Source organism: Arvicola amphibius, chromosome 12 (genome assembly GCF_903992535.2).
Source record: "Arvicola amphibius chromosome 12, mArvAmp1.2, whole genome shotgun sequence".
Taxonomy (NCBI): Eukaryota; Metazoa; Chordata; class Mammalia; order Rodentia; family Cricetidae; genus Arvicola; species Arvicola amphibius.
Genome location: NC_052058.2, coordinates 20,400,277 through 20,409,949, shown reverse-complemented (window position 1 = coordinate 20,409,949; position 9,673 = coordinate 20,400,277). Strand labels below are relative to the sequence as shown.

Genomic DNA, 9,673 nt, shown 5'->3' with positions numbered 1-9,673 from the left:
TATTGCTATAGCAAGGCATGGAACAAATAACACCAACCAGTGGAGGCTAGTTTGAGAGCTTTGAAGGTAATCCATAAACAGGGTAATGCCATGGATTATGGTAATAGTAATGGTTACCAAGGTTAACACCATTATCTGGGAGTGTCTATTGATTAGCCCAGATAGAAGACATGAATATGTGTTTTGCAACTGCGGGTGTTTGGCAGCTCTTGTATCTCCCTGTATGGTGTGGAAAGTTCTTCTGTATATGTGTTGCTTTTATTGGTTAATGAATAAAGCTGTTTTGGCCAGTGGCCTAGCAGAATATAGTAAGGCAGAATTCCAAGCAGAGATAGAGGAGAAAGTAGGCAGAGCCAGTGAAAAGCCATGAAACCACTGCAGGAGACAGACACAGGATAAGCTACGTAGCTGCCACAGGAGACAAACGCCTCCTCTGGAGCCTGCCGAAACTTTGCTAGCCTGCTAAAACTTTGCCGGTAGGCCACGACCCGGTGGTGAGGCAGATTAATGGAGATGGGTTAGTTTAGGATATAAGAGCTAGCTGGAAAAGTGCTTAAGCTATTGGCCAAACAGTATGGCAAATAATACAGTTTTTGTGTGATTATTTAGGGTCTAAGCAACTGGTAAAGAAAGAGTTGTCTCCGACAACATCTATATTTGACAATCCATGAGATTGGGGTGCCTTTCACCTTTTGAGATCTCCTTCAAGTTCTTTCATTGTTTTAAAATTTCATTGTACAAATCTTTCCCTTCCTTGGTTACTTTTATTACACAGCATTGTAATTTTAGGCTGTTTTGGGTATGACTATTTCCTTGATTTTGTTCTTGATATGCTTGTCTTTTAAATAGCAAATCTATTAATTTTTAAGTGTTATACTTGTATCTTTATATTTGTTCAATGTGTTTATGAGCTGTAGGAGATTTCTGGTGAGGTCTTCAGAGTCTTTTATATAGAGTTCCATATCATCTGAAAATAATGATGCTTTGGGTTCTTTTTTTATTGAAAATAGGGGGTTTTTTGGCCCACTAATTTTTATTTTGTTTTACGACCAGTTTCATTTGGTTGTATCCTGGGTCCTTAGACTATCTAACCTCTGGTTCTTGGTCACCCAGGCAGTGTCAGGTATGGGTCCTAATTTTTGGAGTGGGCCTTTATTCTAATCAGATACTGGTTTGTCACTCCCACAAGCTCTGTGTCACCATTGCATTAGCTAATCTTGAGGGCAGGGTACCACTGTAGATCAAAGGGTTTGTGGCTGTTTTGGTGCTTATGTTTCCCTTTTGGTAGGGTACCAAAGATGCTCGAACGTAGGGGTAAAGGCTCTATGGAGGCACCAGAGTGAACTGTTCAAGCTCAATAAGTTGTATGGGTGTTTCCTTCAGCAGTGGAACCTTGCTGTCAATTTGTGGAGAGCAACTTATTATCTTGACAACAGGCTGCATTGTTTAGAGGTTCTCATGGGACACCTTTGGTCAACAAATCAATTAGATGCAACCCAGTCTCAACAAGTTTTGTTTGTTGTTTCTCAACCAGTGGAAGCTATGTTTGGTGACAAGAGATGGCCAGTTGGGATTCTGTCTCCCCCATTATTTAGGGATTTTATTTACATCACTTTCATGTATATACATGAAATTTTCCACTGTATTAGGTTTTCTTATTATAGCATGCACAGGTCTGCACCAGGTCCTCTCTAAATATTATGTCTTCCTGTTTAGTGTTGTTATAGAATTCCTGAGTATATGAATGAGTGAATCTATGATTCTTGTGCCTTCCTCTGTGTTCTTTTCCTTCTGTTCTTTTGTCTTGTTCAACTTCAATGTGATAATTTTTGTTTTATCTTATCGTATTTTATTTTTATATTTTAAAAAGAAAGGAAAAGAGGAAAATAGATTTTTCATATAATATATTCTGACTATACCCTTCTCTACTTTCCATTTCTTCCCCACCAACCAAATCTTTCTCCTCTTTCTTTATCTATTCAGAAAACAAACAGGCATTCAATAAATGCTAATAAAATAAAGTACAATATAATAAAATAAATTAAAAATAAACAAATTGAACTATACCAAAATTGCCAAACAAGAAAAAGCCAAGGGAAAAGTAAAAGAAACACATACAGACACTGAGACACATTCTCTCACACAAAAATCCCCTAAAAATTTCAAACCAAAATCCATAATATATACAAAAATGATTTATAAGACAAAAAGGAAACAAAATCCCTGACTTAAAAATTTGGAACAAAATATGGGACAAAAAAAAAGAGCATCCAAAGATCCTGTTGAGTTTGTTTTGTGTTCCTCACCTACTGTTAAACATGGGCACCACCCTGGGGAATGCTTTGTTTCTCTTTTTCATTTGTAAATGCCTATCAATTGTGGGCAGCTTCCAAGAAGGGCTGGGGGAATTTGTCCTTCTCCTTTCAGTTCTCTGACCCCAGCTGATACAGAACCATTCAGGCCCTATTCCTGCTGCCACTGTCTCTCCAAGTTCATATGTATAACCTTCTGTTGTGAAGACCTTGTTTTCTTGGTTCCTCCATCCCCTCTGGCTCTTATGGTCTTTCCACTTCCTCTTCTGTTGATTTCCCTGAGTCCTTAAGGAAGATACTTGATGAAGACATCCCATTTAAGATGGAGCGTTTCCAAGGCCTCTCACTTGTGCATACTCTCTGGCTGTGGGTCTCTGTATTTGTGCCTACCTACTGCAGGAGGAAGCTTATCTGATAATGGCTGAGCAAGGCACTGATCTTTGAGTACAGCAGAATGTCATTAGGAGTCATTTTATTGCTTCATCCCTTTTACAGAACATTAGTATTTGGTTGTTTCCTAGGTCACTGCCCTATCCTGTCTCTAGTTCTTGACCATTTAAGCAGCATTGGATATGGGGGTTCACCTCATGGAGTTGACCTTAACTCAAATCAGATATTGATTGGTTACTTCCACAACTTTGTACCCCTGCTGTACCAACATGTCTTTCAGGCAGGTCACTTTTGTAAATGGAATGGTTTATAGCTGGGTCAGGATTTATGTTTCTACTTTGGTATTGTGAGAAGAGTACCTTCCAGTTCCATGAATATTATTAGTTCGCAGAGGTGAAGAATCTAGGTAGTCAAATCTCTATTTCTCTGTGCTTAATGAGTTGTGTATGTGTTTTCTTCAGCAATAAGGCCTTACTGTCAGTTTGTGGGCAGCCATCAATATCCTTGACAATAAACTATGCCCTTTGGGGGTTCCTACGGCATCCCTTTGGCCAGCAGATCTATTCAATGTAGCCCATTTCTAGTACTGGAATCTTCATTTGGTCATGAATGATAGGCAGTTGGGACTCTCTTTCCTCAAATACTTGGTGATTTTATTTATATTATATTTCTATATGTATAAATTGAAAGAAGTTTCTACTGTATTAAGTTTTCTATGACCCCTCAAGTGGCCTTCAGTTTTCACTGTCCCTCCATGTATTCACTTTCTTGCTCCCCTCTCCCTTCCTTTGCTCTGTTTTGTCTTCCCATTACAGTGACCCCCCCCCAATCATGAGATTCACAAGTAAATAGATGGAACGAGGGGGAAAAATCATCCTGAGTGAGGTAACTCAGGCCCAGAAAGACAGACAGTGTATGTAGTCTCTTATATGTAAATATCAGTTCTTAAGTCAATGAGAAGCAAGCTACAATCCATGTAATCACAGAGGTTCATTAGAAAATAAGAAACTAGGGGAGAATGGATTAATCTCTTTAGGAAGGATAGATGAATAGAATCAATAATTATGGATGGACAAGGAGGGATGGGCAAGATGTGTCTTTTTTCCAGTGTGTATTTCTGGCTTCTCTACCAAAAAAAAAAAAAAAAAAATCTGGTGTCCATAGGTATGTTGAATTGATTGACATGTCTGTTTTTATGTCAATACCATGTTGCTTTTATTACTGTTGTTCTCTAGTACAATTTGAGATCAGAGATGGAAATCCCTCCAGCAGTTATTTTATTATTCAGGATTATTTTGGATATCCTGTGGGGTTTTTGTTATTATTTTTAGTTTTTATTAATTCTTTGTGGATTTCACCTCATGTGTCCCGATCCCATTTATTGCCTTGTCCCTTCATATCCACCCTCTGCCCTTGCAATGCTCCCAAATAAAAAAAATAAATTTAAATAAAATAAAATTTGAAAGAAAAATATCTCATAGTTGGGGCGTTAGTGTGACAGTATACTCTTTATTCTATACAAGCTTACTTACAAGTGTTCATTGCAATGAGTCATTGTTCTGGTTCTAGGTCTCTGTCTTCTGCTGTGCTGTGGAAACTGGGCCTTCACTGGGTTGCTTCTTATCCTATTATCATAGAGATACTGTAGCATTGGAGCCACTTCATGTGCTCCAAAACATAGCACTGGTTCTCGGCCTGGATGGTAGCTCAGTTGGCCAGCCCTCAGCTCTCCCTCATCCTCATCATAAGGAAGAGTTCACCAGCACTATCTCAGCTAGCTTGCTCAATGTGGCAGGGAGCAAGAGGTGGGCCAGTTCTCCTGCTTCCATTCCCTTGTGGCTGTCTCACTTCCAGCACCAGCACCAGCAAGGTCAGCTCTACTGTGCTGCCCAGGTGAGGTGTAGGGCCTGAGCTTCTGAGTGCTGCAGCTGGTAAGGTGTAGGACCAGCTCTTCTGCTCTCATGATCTTAGGGTCAGCTCTCCCACTTACATTATATTATATTACTTTATGTGTGTTTTCATATAAAGCTGGAAATTGTTCTTTTAAGTTCTGTGAAGAATGTGTTGGAATTTGTTGAAAATCTCATTAACTCTGTAGATTGCTTTTGGTAGGGATTTTTGCTAAATTAATCCTACCAATCTATGAGTATCGAGATCTTTAATCTTTTGCTATCTTCAGTTCCTTTCTTCAATGTCTTATTTTTTTTCCATGTAAGTCTTTTACTTGCTTGGTTAGAATTACCCCCAAGATATCATATTATTTGAGACTTAAGAAAGACATTGTTGCTCTGATTTCTTTTTTAGTTCATTTGTCATTTGTATATAGGAGGGCTACTGATTTTTGTTAGTTAATTTTGCATTCTTTTACTTTGTTGAAAGTATTTATCAGCTGTAGGAGTTCCGAGATGTAATTCTCAAGGAAACATTTATATTCTATCATATCATGTACAAACAAAGATACTTTGACTTCTTCTTTTCAAATTTGTAACCCCTTGATCTCCTTCAGTTGTTTGTTGTTCTAGCTAAGACCTCAAGTACTATATTGAATAGATATGGAGACAGTGGGCATTCTTGCCTTGTTCTTGATTTTAGTGAATTTTCCTTGAGTTTCACCACATTTAAGTTGATGTTGAAGATGGACTTGCTGTCAATCACCTTTAGCTATGATGAGGTATTTCCCTTCTATCCTTAGTCCTAGTACCTTTGTCATGAAGGGGTATTGGATTCTACCAAAGGTCTTTTCTGCGTCTAGTGAGATGATTATGTGGGGTTTTTTGCCTATCAGTATGATTGAATGGTGAATTACATTTATAAACCCATGTATGCTGAATCTTCTCTGAATCTTTGGTATGAAGCCTTGTTGATCATGGTGGATGATCTTTTTCATGGGTGTTTGGGTTCAGTTTGCATGTATTAAGAATTTTTGCAGCTATTGTAATAAGGGAAATTAGTCTGTATTTCTATTTCTTTGTTGAGCCTTTACATGTTTTAGATATCAACGTAACCATGATATCTCAAAATGAATTGGACAATGTTCTTTCTGTTTCTGTTTTGTGGAATAATTTCAGGAATATTGGTGTTAACTCTTCTATGTAATTCTAGTAGAATTCTACACTAAAATCATCTGACCCTGTGCTATTTATTATTAGGAGATTTTTAATTAATGCCACTTTTTCACTAGGAGTATAGATCAGTTTAAATTGCTCTTCTGATTTTGATTTAACTTATTAGGTGGTATATATCAAGAAAAATATGCATTTCTTTTAGATTTTTCCAATTTAGTGAAGTGCAGGTTTTTGAAGTATGTCCTTTTGAGTCTCTGAATTTCCTCAGTGCATGTTATTGTGTCCCCCATCTGGTCTCTAGTTTTGTTAATTTATATCATCTCCTTCAGCCTTTTAGATATGGTGGCTACAGGTTTATCAACCTTACTGATTTTCTCACAGAATCAACTCTTCTCTTCACTGATTCTATGTGGTACTCTATTTGTTCATTTCTATTCCTATTATTAGTTCCTAGTTTCATCATTTCTTGTCATCTACTTTGGGTCATCATTTCTTCTAGTTGAAAAGGAGCTTTCAGGTGTGCTGTTAAGTTATGACTATGAGATCAAGATCTCTCCTTTTTTTTCTTTTTCTTTTTCTTTTTTTTTTTTTTTTTTGCTTTAGGCATGTAGTGCTATGAACTTGCCTCTTAGAACTTCGCTCATTGTGTCTCATAGATGTGGGTATGCTGTGTTTTCATTTTCATTCAAATCTTCTTTTTATTTTCTCTTGGCCGATTTTATTTGGTAGAAAGTTGTTTTGTTTCCACGAGTTTGTAAGCTTCTGTTGTTGAGATTCAGCTGTAATTTGCAGTGGTCTGACAGGATGCAGTGAATTATTTCAATGTTCTTGTACCAGTGAAGAGTGACTTTGCTTCTGAGTATGTGGTCCGTTTTAGAAAAAAGTTTCATGTGGGATAGAGAAGAAGGTCTATTTTTTCGTGTTTGGCCAAAATGTTATCTAAACATCTGTTAGGTTCATTTGATTTATAACATTTGTTAGCTTCAGCGTTTCTCAGTTTACTTTTGTCTGGATTATTTGTCTGTTAGTGTTGAAATCTTCCATTAAAAGTGTGTGAGGGTCAATATGTGATTTAACTATACTATTGTTCGTTAAGAACTCTATTCCAGTGTGCTCTTTGTGGTAGATTTTGCCTTTGATGAGTATGTGGTATTCTTTCCTATCTCCTATCTTTTCTGAATAGTGTTTGGTTGAAGGTTTTTGGTTTGTTTGTTTGTTTGTTTGTTTGTAAAATGGCTATAGAGGCCTTCTTCTTAGGTCCTTTTGCTTTGACTTGGAACATTTTTTTTCCAGTCATTAACCCTGAGTTGTAAAGTCTATGCTTGATATATTGGGGTGTGTTTCTTGAGTGTTGCAGAAGGGTGTATCCTGTTGTCAAAACCATTCTCTTAGTCTGCATCTATTGGGCAACAATCCACGGTGTGGGTAATCAGTGAGCAGTGTTTGTTGATAACTGTTATTTTTGGTGGGTTTTTCATTTGTTTGTATTTCCTCTTCTTTTGACTTTATGGTCTGATATAATTATTTTTCCTGTTTTCTTGGAGATGTTAACCTCTTTAGGTTGAAGTTTTCCTTTTTTACCACCTTCTGTAGGGATGAACTTGTAGATAGATATGTTTAAATTTTGTCTTATTATGGAATGCCACATTTTCTCCCTCTATCATGATTAAAAGTTTTACTGGGTATAATATTGGTCATAGGGGTTATCTGTGGTATCTCACAGTCAGTAGGATATCTATCAAGGCCTTTTTGGCTTCTAGGGGCTTCATTGAGAAGTCAGGTTTTGGTCTAATAGGTATGCCTATATAAACTATTTGTTTTTTTTCCTTGCAACTTTTAATATACTTAGTTCTGTAAGTTTAGAAATTTGATTATTATATAGAATTTATTTTCTAGTCCAGTGTTTATGGTATTCTGTATGCTTCTTGTTCCTGGATAGGCATCTCCTTCCTTAGGTTGGAGAAATTTTCTTTTATGATTTTTTTTAAAAAAATTCTCTGTGCCTTTGACCTGGGTTTCTTCTCTTTCTTCTATTGCTATTATTCTTAGATTTGAACTTTTTGTAGTGTCCCTGATTTCCTGGATATTTAGTGCCAAGTTTTTTTTTTTTTTTAATTTAACATGACCAAGGTATCCATTTCTTCTATTGTATATCTAATGCCAAAGATTTTCTCTTCTATTTCTTGTATTTGGTTGGTGATGCTTGTTTCAGAGGTTTTTGTTCTGTTTTCTAAACTTTTCACTTCCAGTTTTTTCAGAGTTTGGAGTTTCTTTATTAATTCAATTTTCACTTTCAAGTTTTGAATTATTCCCTTCAATTCAGTGTAGTATTTTTCTTTACATAGATTACCTTAATAGATTTTTGTTCATATCATCTTAAGGACCTCTATCATATTCATAAAGGTTCTTTTGAACCTTTTATCTGGCACTTCAGTGATATTGCATTTTCTGGGCCTACTGTAGTAAGCTTGCTGAGCTTTAGTGGAGACACATTGTCCAGGCTGTTATTGATTGTGTTTTTATGCCAGTGTCTAGCCATTTGGGTTTGGAATGGCTGTAATTCTCCCTGTTGGTAGGTGTTCTTGATTTTGTTGGGTGATGCTCCTTTCTTTGCTTCCTGAACCCTCGCTGGTTCTTAGGAGAGTGTGGTAGCTGAGTATTTCTGCTAGGGGGAATGCTGCTGAATTCCTCCCAGGTGTGACCGCTAGAGTTCCAGTTAGAATACACTTCCTGGTATTGGGAGCTGACACTTAGGGTTAGAGATGGGCTACAAGTGGTCTGAGGGATTCAATGGGGGGGGGGAGATGAAAGAAAGGTGGTCAGGTGGGTATTTCACCAGAATCTGCTTAGTCCCCTGGGGATGGAGGCAGAAAAAGAGGAGGGCCAGAGCTGGTAGTCTGCTGCAGAGCTGGAAATAAGACTTAGGGATTGGACTTAGAGGAAAGGATGGGGAGTGAAGATTTGAAGATTGTCTACCTGCTTCTCTGGTCTATCTGCTTTTTTTGGCTGGAGTGGCTGAATGGTTTCCAAAGAATGCCTGCAGGAATTTGTGGTTTAGACAAAGGGATGGTGACTTAGTTAGGGTTACTATTGCTAAGATAAAACACCATGAACAAAGTAACTTGGGGAGAAAAGGGTTTATTTGGCTTACACTTCCTGATCACTATTCATCATTGAAGGAAATCAGAACAAGCACTCAAACAGGCAGGGAGCTGGAGGTTGGAACTGATGTAGAGGCCTTGGGGGGAGTGCTGATGACTGGCTTTCTCCTCATGACTTGTTCATCCTGTTTTATTATTGAACCCAGAACCACCAGTACAGAGATGGTACCACCTACCATGGGTCGGGTCCTCTCCCATCAACCACTAATTAATAAAATGCTCTACAGCTGCATTTTAGGGAGGCATTCTCTCAATTCGGGATTCCTCTTTTCAGAATACTGTAGCTTGTGTCAAGGTGACATAAAACTAGCCAAGATAAATGGGCTGGGTAAGGAAGGCTATGGGAGAAGATCTGCTTGATCCTCTGGACGTGTACAGGGAGGAAGGGGAGATCACAACAGGTGACCTGCAACAGAACTAGGGCTGAGACTGGGGGATTGGAGTTGCAGTTGGAGGAGAGGAGGGAGAGTGAAGGTCTGAAGATTTGAAGATTATCTGCCTACTTTTCTGGCTGGTGTGACTGGTGGTTTCTTAGGGAGTATTTTTTGCTCTCTTCCTTTTCTATTTATATCCACTTTATCTCCTTCATTTTCTTATTTCTCAACAGAGAATAAAAACATTATGATACTGGCATAAAAATAAACACATTGATCACTAGAATAAAATTAAGAACCTACACAAAGGCTCACATTCCTACATACACTTAATTTTTGATAAGGAGACCAACAATAAAAATTGGGGAAAA

At 37.8% G+C, this 9,673-nt stretch overlaps 1 long non-coding RNA gene across 1 annotated transcript in view; it reads left to right on the top strand.

Moving 5' to 3' along the window:
• The first annotated feature begins 365 nt into the window (after positions 1-365).
• The window catches only part of LOC119827893, a 20,969-nt gene continuing 11,661 nt past the window's right edge, over positions 366-9,673 (top strand). Inside the window, exon 1 of the long non-coding RNA XR_005287724.1 lies at positions 366-476. This is a non-coding gene — a long non-coding RNA (uncharacterized LOC119827893). The remainder of the gene's footprint in view (positions 477-9,673) is intronic.